The following is a 10,867-nucleotide window of genomic DNA, read 5'->3' as shown; positions in this document are numbered from 1 at the left end:
AATAGCTCAACTGGAATTCCATAACCTCCACAAAGCAAGACTTGGTCCAAATTAAACTCCTCCTGCCCCCAGGGGTCACTCACCCACATCAGAAGCCTCCAGGGGCTTTACTCACACAGGGACAATTAGCACTCAGCAAGACCCATAGGAAGAATGTGGCTTTGATTACAGTATCACCATGCCATTCCGCCTGGCAGCTCATCTCCACTACCCAAGACCACCAAGCGCTTACAGATCACTAAGGCTGCTTCCAGGAAGACTCCAGAAAAACAGGCAGGGGAAGATCTTGGATTTGCCAGGTTTCCCACCATCATGTGTGGGGAGCCAATGGCTACTACACTGAAGCAGCTTGGTATGCCAACCAATGCCAGATCTCTACCACAACCATGGTCTTCCAAGGGTGATATGTCACTGCCAGGGTGGTGAACACCTGGGTGGGATCCGGGCCATCTTGCTGGCCCCATTCTTCAGGAACCCATACACCTTGCAAATTCCAGTCCCAAGGGCTAAAGAGGGGGGTGCCAATGGGCATGTGCACATATCTTATTACCACCCAGAGGGCTGGCTCCTAGGCTTAGTTATTGCAGCTCTTCAAGGTACCAAAGATGCAGTTTGAAAGACCTTTTTCTGGCATCAGGCCACCAAGGCCACAAAGGTCACTATCATCGACCCTCCCAAGCACCAGCAATGCCCTGTCCTCTGTACCCAGCCACAATCAGCTCCAAAAGGACCACACTGTATCACTGAAAACAGAACAACAGTGCCTGCAGCCTCAGCGGACATATCCTAGGAAATCACACTGCACTTTTCCTCACCTGCACAAACATTCTTCTCTGGGCCTCTGGCCAACCTGCAGTAGAAATGCAGGCCTAAGACCACAGAATAGTCCATGGCAACCTCCAAGACTCAAGCATGTGACAGGAGTTGCAATTCAGGAACTGCTAAGGGCAGAAATGGGGCGTATTAACTTTCACAAGTGCCACCTTTTCCCTACGTCTCTGCAGCCGCTGCAGCCCACAAAGCACTCAGGAATCTCAGCAACCCAAAGGGCCGCAATGGCAAGGGCCTCAGATCTGACCTGGGGCTCCAATCACAAACCACAGAAGCTTCCTTGCTTCAGAATCGACATCACCAGAGCCCCAGTTAGTGCACTTGCTGCATGAACTGGGAGGAAACACACATTTCTGAGTCAAGAGCTCAAGAGCTCAGCCAGGATTTACTGTGACTCCTGCCACCACTGGACAAGCTGGATGCCTCTATGCTCCTCAGTGCCCTGCACCACGGACCTCGAATTCCAAGAGCCACTCCAACATCTGTACACGGCTCACCCTCAGACGGGAGCCTCGCAAATGGTGGTGACCTGGCTCCTCCATGCGTGTGTGTGACACAGTCGGAGATACCCTCACTGCTAACCAGTCCCACCCTTAACCCCAAGGGAGGCAACGTGCTGGACCTCAGTTTCGATGAGGAGACGGTAGTGAGTTCTCACTCATTTTGTTCAGATTTTCCAAGGAATGCATGTGAGGGTGTCATCATCGATCCGAGCACGTGCTGGCTTGCTGCCTACCTCCACAGGGCAGGCAGGGCCGCTCCCAGGAGGAGCCAGTGACATGGGAGTCCTCCAGCAGCCAGGGGACTCAGATCCCCCAGGCTTCTCAGCAAGAGGAACTGTCCCTCCATATGTACAGTCACTCAGGCAGTCCCAGGAAACCTGAAATCCATGACATGTCTTGAGGCAGGGGAAGGCGTACCATGTGCTTGGTGATTCCAAAAGAACTGGCAGCAACCTGGGTCCACCACACTTCTCATCAGACTCCCCTGCACCTCGATTCACCGCCTCATTGGCGGGGCTTCGTCTCCTGGGTGACGGACAGTCATGCCTGGCAACTTCACCTGACAAGGAGACAAAAAGGACAGGCAGGCTTCAGATGTGTACCTGGTCTCTCACTGAGTGAGATCAATGCTCATGCTTCATGGGGGAAGGCCTCTATCTCCAAGCCAAGTGTATTGATCCTATATAGACAACTGGATACCTATCTGTCAAAAGAGTGCAGTTATTAGGTTCTAGTGCCTGTGGGTGTATGTTCAACTGATCAGGGGGGCGTGAAATTTGATGTGGACCTGAGTGCCTGCGTTCTGGCATACCAAAAAGGATGCACTCTCGGTATTTTAGGGCTGCCTCGGAAACTCCTTCTGGGTGTCTCCAGGTCTCAGAGCCTGCGTGCAAAGGCCTTGGTGTCTGAACACACATCCCGTCTCAATGGAGCCCTGACCTCCCACACACAAAATGGGGGATGATGGTTGGCACCTTCCTCCAGCCCCATGCAAAATTTCACTGAGGAGCTATATACATAGGTTCTGGGCTCCGAATCTCCATGCCCCATGCATTCTGGAGAAAGCACAGGGACCTGACCACCCAAGGTTGCCTTGCAGAGCAACTGTGTGAATGCCACGCACCCTGAGACTACCCCAGCTACTACTACAGCTCAGGGGTCCTTGTCACAAGTCCTACCTCCTACCCTAATAAGGAAACTTTCCCATAAAACCACATAGTATGGTGAACTTGCTGGGGCAGATATGGCCCACCACACCCTTGAAGAACAAAATAATTCAGGGCATGCATTTCTTCCTGCACAGTCAGTTCAATCACTGTCCAGCCTCTGCTGGAGAGTGCAAGATGGGCTCTGGTCTTCCTGAGGTACCAGGATTCAAGGGTCACTCCCACAGAAATGGGACCCCTTTCCTGGCCAGATTATCCTCAGATCCACAGCGTGCAGGGCCCTGGGTACTGACTGCACCCTACAGAAAGCTTCCAAAATGCAGGGCTTCGTCCAAATTGAACTCCTCCTGACCCAAAAGATGACTCACCCATATCAGAAGCCTCCAGGGCCTCAGCACACACAGGGACAATGAGCACCCAGCAAGACCCACAGGAGAAGGTGGGCTTTGACTAGGGCGACATCACGCCTTTCTGCCACGTCTCAGCTATGCAACATGACCGAGGGCTCACAGATCACCAAGGTGGCTTTCAGGAAGACTTCAGAAGACCTGCCAGGGGAAGACCTTGGATGTGCCAGGTTTCTGCCATAGTGCCAGGGGAGCTGCTTGCTCCTACAATGAGGCAGCGCTGGTATGCCAACCAATGACCAATCTCTACCACAACCATGGACCTCCAAGGTTGATGCTTCATTGCCAGGGTGGAGAACACCTGGGTGTCATCAGGGCTGTCTGCTTGACCCCAACCTTTAAGAACTCACACACTTTGTTAATTCCAGGGTCAGGGCCCAAATGGCGGCCAAGGGGCATGTGCCCACACTGCATTACCACCCACAGGGCTGGCTCCTTGGCTTCTGTTACTGCGACTCTTCAAGGCACCAAAGATACATTTGGAGAGTCCTTCTACTGGCAGCTGGTCACCAAGGCCACAGAGGTCACCTATCACCGAGCCTCCCAAGCACCAGCAACGCCCTCTCCTTTCTACCAGCCAAGGACAGCTCCAAAAGGACCACAGTATGTATCACTGAAAAAACAACAGTGCCTGCAGCCTCAGCAGACATATGGTCCGAGGAAATCATACTGTACTTTTCCTCACCTGCACAACCATTCTGCTCTAGGCCTCTGGCCAACCTGCAGGAGAAATGCAGGCCTGGGATCACTTCACAGTCCATGGAGGCCTCCAAGACTCAAGCACTGTGACAGCAGTTGCAATTCAGGAACTTCCAAGGGCAGAAACAAGGCCTATTGCCTTGCACAACTGCCACCGTTCCCCTAGGAACCTGCAACTGCTGCAGGCCAGAGGGCACACAGGAATCTCACCAACTCAAAGGGCCCCAACAGCGAGTGCCTCAGATCTGACCTGGGGTGCCAATCAGAAGCCACAGAAGCATCCTTGTTTCAGATTCCACATCACCACTGACCCAACAAGCGCACTTGCAGCAGTAACCAGGAAGAAATGAACATTTTCAAGCCAAAAGCTCAATTGTACGAGACCAGGATCTACTGCGACTCCTGCCACCACTGGACAAGCTGGATGCCTCTATGCTCCTCAGTGCCCTTCACCACAGACCTCGTATTCCAAGAGCTGCCCCAACATCTGTACACGGCCCACCCTCAGATGGGAGCCTCGCAAATGGTGGTGACCTGGCTCCTCCATGCGTGTGTGTGACACAGTCGGAGATGCCTTCACTGCTAACCAGTCCCGCCCTTAACCCCAAGGGAGGCAACGTGCTGGACCTCAGTTTCGATGAGGAGACGGTAGTGAGTTCTCACTCATTTTGTTCAGATTTTCCAAGGAATGCATGTGAGGGTGTCATCATCGATCCGAGCACGTGCTGGCTTGCTGCCCACCTCCTCACGGCAGGCAGGGCCGCTCCCAGGAGGAGCCAGTGACCTGGGAGTCCTCCAGCAGCCAGGGGAACTCAGAGCCCCCAGGCTTCTCAGCAAGAGAAACAGTCCCTCCATATGTACAGCCACTCAGGCAGTCCCAGGAAAGCTGAAATTCATGACACGTCTTGGGGAAGGGGAAGGCGTACCGTGCTCAGTGATCCAAAGAGCAGTGGCAGCAACCTGGGCCCGCCACACTTCTCACCGGACTCCTTAGCACCTCGAGTCACCATCTCACGAGTGGGGCTCCGTTTCCTGTGTGATGGACACTCATACTTGGGAACTTCACCTGACAAGGGGACAGAGAGCACAGGCAGGCTTCAGATGTGTACCCAGCTTCTCGCTAAGCAGTATCAATGCCCATGGTTCCCTGAAGGAAGGCCTGTATCTGCAACCCAGCTGTATCGATCGTACAGATGACTGGATATATATCTATCAAAAGAGTGCAGTTTTTAGGTTCAAGTGCCTGTGGGTGTCTGTCTGCCTGAGTGTGCAAGGGTGCAGGCCATTTGATGTGCTGCTGAGTGCCTTGTCCCGGTGTACCAACAAAGATGTGCTCTCGGCATTATAGGTGTGCCAGGGGAACTCATTCCAGGTATTTCTGTGTCTCAGAGCCCAAGTGCAAAGACCCTGGTGTCTGAACATGCCTGTCATCTCCACGAAGCCCTGACCTCCCACCCTCCCACAAAATGGGGGATGACGCCTGGCACCTTCCTCCAGCCCCATGCAGAATTTCACCGAGGGTCTGTTGACAGAAGTTCTGGGCTCCTAATCTCCATGCCCTTTGACCAAAGCACAGGGACCTGACCACTCAAGTTCGCCTTGCTGAGCATCTGTGTGAATTCCACGTACCCTGAGACTACGCCAGCTACTACTACAGCTCAGAGGTCCTTGTCACAAGTCTCATATCTTCCCTGAACAAGGAAACTTTCCCAGATAACCACCAAGCAGCAGTGGCTGAGGGCCGAGAGGAGCTACTCCACATTCAAGGTCGGGGGGGGCGGCCTTGAGGAGATACCCCTAGTCCAAGGTTAGGAGCAGCAGCTACACTGTGCTGGAGCAGCCGTGAAGAGATACCCCACATCCAAAGTGACTGTTTAAACTTCTTGCATTATGGGAGTGGAACAGAAGCGCGGTGGCTTCCTTTAACCAACAGAAGCATGGCGGCTGTGATGGACTGCGCAGAAGTGCGGCCGAGAGGACCTACCCCATGCCCAAGGTCAGGGGCAGAGACTGAGAGCACCAGGCTGTGATGGTGCAGGAGCAGCCTAGAGGAGCTACCCTACGTCCGAGGTCAGGGGTGGCGGCCGGGAAGAGCTACCACACATCTGAGGAGCAGCGGCTGCATGGGCAGGAGGGCAGAGAGGAGCTACTCCACATTCAAGGTCAGGAGGGGTGACCTCATCCAAGGTAAGGAGCAGCCATGAAGAGATAACCCACGTCCAAGGTAAAAGAAAGCCAAGTAAGATGGTAGGTGTTGTGAGAAGGCATCAGAGGGCAAACACACTGAAACCTTAATCACAGAAAACTAGCCAATCTGATCACATGGACCACAGCCTTGTCTAACTCAATGAAACTAAGCCATGCTGTGTGGGGCCACCCAAGATGGACGGGTCATGGTGGAGAGATCTGACAGAATGTGGTCCACTGGAGAAGGGAATGGCAAACCACTTCAGTATTTCTTGCCTTGAGAACCCCGTGAACAGTATGAAAAGGCAAAAAGATAGGATACTGAAAGAGGAACTCCCCAGATCGGTAGGTGCCCAATATGCTACTGGAGATCAGTGGAGAAATAACTCCAGAAAGAATGAAGGGATGGAGCCAAAGCAAAAACAATACCCAGTTGTGGATGTGACTGGTGACAGAAGCAAGGTCCAATCTGTAAAGAGTAATATTGCATTGGAACCTGGAATGATATGTCCATGAATCAAGGCAAATTGGAAGTCATCAAACAGGAGATGTTAAGAGTGAATGTCGACATTCTAGGAATCAGCAAACTAAAATGGACTGGAATGGGTGAATTTAACTCAGATGACTATTATATCTACTACTGAGGGCAGGAATCCCTTAGAAGAAATGGAGTAGCCATCATGGTGAACAAAAGAGTCCAAAATGCAGTACCTGGATACAATCTCAAAAACAACAGAACGATCTCTTTTCATTTCCAAGGCAAACCATTCAATATCACGGTAATCCAAGTCTATGCTCTGACCAGTAACACTGAAGAAGCTAAAGTTGAACAGTTCTATGAAGACCTACAAGACCTTTCAGAACTAACACCCAAAAAGATGTCCTTTTCATTTTAGGAGACTGGAATGCAAAAGTAGGAAGTCAAGAAACACCTGGAGTAACAGGCAAATTTGGCCTTGGAGTATGGAATGAAGCAGGGCAAAGGCTAACAGAGTTTTGCCAAGAGAATGCTCTGGTCATAGCAAACACCCTCTTCCAACAACACAAGAGAAGACTCTACATGAACATCACCAGATGGTCAACACCAAAATCAGAATGATCATATTCTTTGCAGCCAAACATGGAGAAGCTCTATACAGTCAGCAAAAACAAGACCGGGAGCTGACTGTGACTCAGATCATGAACTCCTTACTGCCAAATTCAGACTTCAACTGGAGAAAGTAGGGAAAACCACTAGACCATTTGGGTATGACCTAGGTCAAATCCCTTATGATTATACAGTGAAAGTGAGAAATAGATTTAACGGACTAGATCTGATAGAGTACCTGATGAACTATGGATGGAGGTTCATGACATTGTACAGGAGACAGGGATCAGGACGATCCCCATGGAAAATAAATGCAAAAAAGCAAAATGGCTGTCTGAGGAGGCCTTACAAATAGCTGTGAAAAGAAGAGAAGGGAAAAGCAAAGGAGAAAAGGAAAGGTATTCCCAATTGAATGCAGAGTTCCAAAGAATAGCAAGGAGAGATAAGAAAGCCTTCCTCGCTGAACAATGCAAAGAAATAGAGGAAACCACTAGAATGGGAAAGACTAGAGATCTCTTCAAAAAAATTAGAGATACCAAGGGAACAATTTCATGCAAAGATGGGCTTGATAAAGGACAGAAATGGTATGGAGTTAACAGAAGCAGAATATATTAAGAAGAGGTGGCAAGAATACATAGAAGAACTGTACAAAAAAGATCTTCATGACCCAGATAATCACGATGGTGTGATCACTCACCTAGAGCCAGACATCATGGAATGTGAAGTCAAGTGGGCCTTAGGAAGCATCACTATGAACAAAGCTAGTGGAGGTGATGGAAGTCCAGTTGAGCTATTTCAAATCCTGAAAGATGATGCTGTGAAAGTGCTGCACTCAATATGCCAGCAAATCTGGACAACTCAGCAGTGGCCACAGGACTGGAATAGTCAGTTTTCATTCCAATCCCAAAGAAAGGCAATGCCAGAGAATGCTCAAACTACCATACAATTGCACTCATCTCACACGCGAGTAAAGTAATGCTTAAAATTCTCCAAGCCAGGCTTTAGCAATATGTGAACCGTGAACTTCCAGGTGTTCAAGCTGGTTTTAGAAAAGGCAGAGGAACCAGAGATCAAATTGCCAACATTCACTGGATCATGGAAAAAGCAAGAGAGTTCCAGAAAAACATCTATTTCTGCTTTATTGACCATGCCAAAGCGTTTGACTGTGTGGATCACAATAAACTGTGGGAAAATTCTGAAAGAGATGGGAATACCAGACCACCTGACCTGCCTCTTGAGAACCCTGTATGCAGGTCAGGAAGCAACAGTTAGAACTGGACATGGAACAACAGACTGGTTCCAAATAGGAACAGGAATACCTTAAGGCTGTGTATTGTCACCCTGCTTATTTAACTTATATGCAGAGTACATCATGAGAAGCACTGGCTGGATGAAGCATAAGGTGGAATCAAGACTGTTGGGAGAAATATCAATAACCTCAGATATGCAGATGACACCACTGTTATGGCAGAAACTGAAGAAGAACTAAAAAGATTCTTGATGAAAGTGAAAGAGGAGAGTGAAAAAGATGGCTTAAAGCTCAACCTTCAGAAAACTAAGATCATGGCATCTGGTCCCATCATTTCATGGAAAATAGATGGGGAAACAGTGCAAACAGTGTCAGACTTTTTTTTGGGCTCCAAAATCACTGCAGATGGTGACTACAGCCATGAAATTAAAAGACGCTTACTCCTTGGAAGGAAAGTTATGGCCAACCTAGACAGCATATTCAAAAGCAGAGACATTACTTTGCCAACAAGGGTCCGTCTAGTCAAGGCTATGGTTTTTCCAGTGGTCATGTATGGATGTGAGAGTTGGACTGTGAAGAAAGCTGAGTGCCGAAGAATTGATGCTTTTGAACTGTGGTGTTGGAGAAGACTCTTGAGAGTCCCTTGGACTGCAAGGTGATTCAATCAGACCATTAAAGGAAATCAGTCCTGGGTGTTCATTGGAAGGACTGATATTGAAGCTGAAACTCCAGTACTATGGCCACCTCATGCGAAGAGTTGACTCATTATAAAGACCCTGATGCTGGGAGGGATTGGTCGCAGGAGGAGAAGGGAACGACAGAGGATGAGATGGCTGTATGGCATCACCAACTCGATGGATATGAGTTTGTGTTATTTCAAGAGTTTGTGATGGACAGGGAGGCCTGGCGTGCTGCAATTCATGGGGTCGCAAAGAGTCAGACAGAACTGAGCGACTGAACTGAACTGATGGCGAAGTTGGCCCTGGGGCAGATACGGCCCATCGCACCATTGAAGAGCAGAATCAGGGCATGCATCTCTTCATGCACAGTCAGTCCAATCATTGTCTGGGCCTCCACCGAAAAGTGCAAGATGGGACCTGGTCTTCTTCAGATACCAGGATCCAGTAGTTGCTCTCACAGAAACGGGACCCATTTCCGGTCCAGATTATCCTCAGATCCACTACCTGCAGGGCTGTGGTTGCCTACCACATCCTATGGGAAAAGCTCGCAAAATGCAGGGCTTGGTCCAAATTGAACTACTCCTGCCCCAAAGGGCGACTCACGCACATCTGAAGCCTCCACGGCTCTGCTCACACAGGGCCAATCAGCACCCAGGAAGACCCACAGGAAGAAGGTAGGCTTTATTTATGGCAACACCACTCTATTCAGCTGTGCACCTCTTTTCTGCCATGGTAAAACCACTGAGTGCTCACAGATCACCAGGCAGAATTTATAAAAGCCAGGGGATGACCTTGAATGTTCCAGGTCCTCTGCCCTAGTGTGATGGGAGCCACTGGCTACTACACTGAAGAAGCCTTGTTATGCCAACCGATTCCAAATTTCTACCATAACCACAGGCCTCCAAGGTCAATACTTCACTACGAGTGTGGTGAACACCTGGATGCCATGTGTGCTGTCTGGCTGGCCCCATCATTTAGGAACTCATACATCTTGCAAATTCCAGCTCTAGCAGCCAAATGGGGGCCAAGCGGCATGGGCACACACTGCATTACCACCCACAGGGCTGGCTCCTTGGCCTCATTTGGTTCAACTCTTCAAGATATCAAAGATATGCTTGAAGAGTCCTTCTTGCATTGCGCCACCAAGGTCTCAAGCATTACCTATGCTGAGCCCGCCAAACAGCAGTAATGCCCTCTCCTCTGTACTCAGATGATGGCAGCTACAAAAGGACCACAGTACCTATTGTAAGAACCACAATGACAGTGCTTGCAGCCTCAGGGGACATATTGTCCCATGCAATCATACTGCACCATTCCTCACATGCACAACCATTCTGCTCTAGGCCTCTGGCCATCCTGCAGGAGAAATACATGGCTAGGGCCACTGCACAGTCCACAGTGGCCTTCAGGACTCATGCACTGTGACAGGAGTTGCAATACAGCAACTGCCAAGGGCAGAAAGGAGGCCTATTGCTTTTCGCCACTGCCACTGTTCCACTAGGTCCCACTACTGCTGCAGCCCCTCAGGCACTCAGGAATATTACTAAACCAAAGGACCTCAACAGTGAGGGCCTCATATCTGACCTGGGTCTCCAATCAGAAACCATAGAATATTCCACGCTTCAGCTTCCACATCAGCACAGCCCCAACTAGCCCACTTGCAGATGAAACTGGGATGAAACGCACCTTTTCAAGCCAAGAGCTCACTGGGCTGAATGGGCCTAGGCCTGGTCTACTGAACAGGATCTAGTACATGATTTCCTGTGAGGGTAATCAGCTGGCTGACTGTCGAGCCATAAAGGTGGCACTTTATGAAACCCCTGCAGATGCTTTTGATCTGGACACATTCTGTTGAATAGGCAAAACCACAATATTCTGAGAAAGAATTAGAAAGATATAAAAAAGAGAAGTAAAGATTACTGATAAAGCATGGTTACAGTCCAAGGATGGACGAGTAATAATTCCTAAAATTGTTAAATGGAAAATTCTTAAGGGTTTACACTAGAGTTTTCCTAAAGCCTTGGAATTGACCAACTATGTAACTCAGCTCTCAGCTTT

At 49.6% G+C, this 10,867-nt stretch overlaps 2 non-coding genes across 2 annotated transcripts; both read right to left on the bottom strand.

Annotated features, from left to right (window-relative positions):
* Window positions 1-1,449: 1,449 nt before the first annotated feature.
* On the bottom strand, window positions 1,450-1,542 carry LOC129634573 (small nucleolar RNA SNORD116). The gene has a single exon (XR_008705758.1). It is a non-coding gene; the product is annotated as a small nucleolar RNA SNORD116 (small nucleolar RNA).
* Window positions 1,543-4,229: 2,687 nt separating this feature from the next.
* Window positions 4,230-4,322, bottom strand: LOC129634572 (small nucleolar RNA SNORD116). Its single transcript, XR_008705757.1, has one exon. It is a non-coding gene; the product is annotated as a small nucleolar RNA SNORD116 (small nucleolar RNA).
* Between the last annotated feature and the right edge of the window lie 6,545 nt (window positions 4,323-10,867).

The sequence above is a fragment of the Bubalus kerabau genome, chromosome 19 (assembly GCF_029407905.1).
Source record: "Bubalus kerabau isolate K-KA32 ecotype Philippines breed swamp buffalo chromosome 19, PCC_UOA_SB_1v2, whole genome shotgun sequence".
Lineage (NCBI taxonomy): Eukaryota > Metazoa > Chordata > Mammalia > Artiodactyla > Bovidae > Bubalus > Bubalus kerabau.
This window is presented reverse-complemented; position numbering and strand designations above follow the sequence as displayed.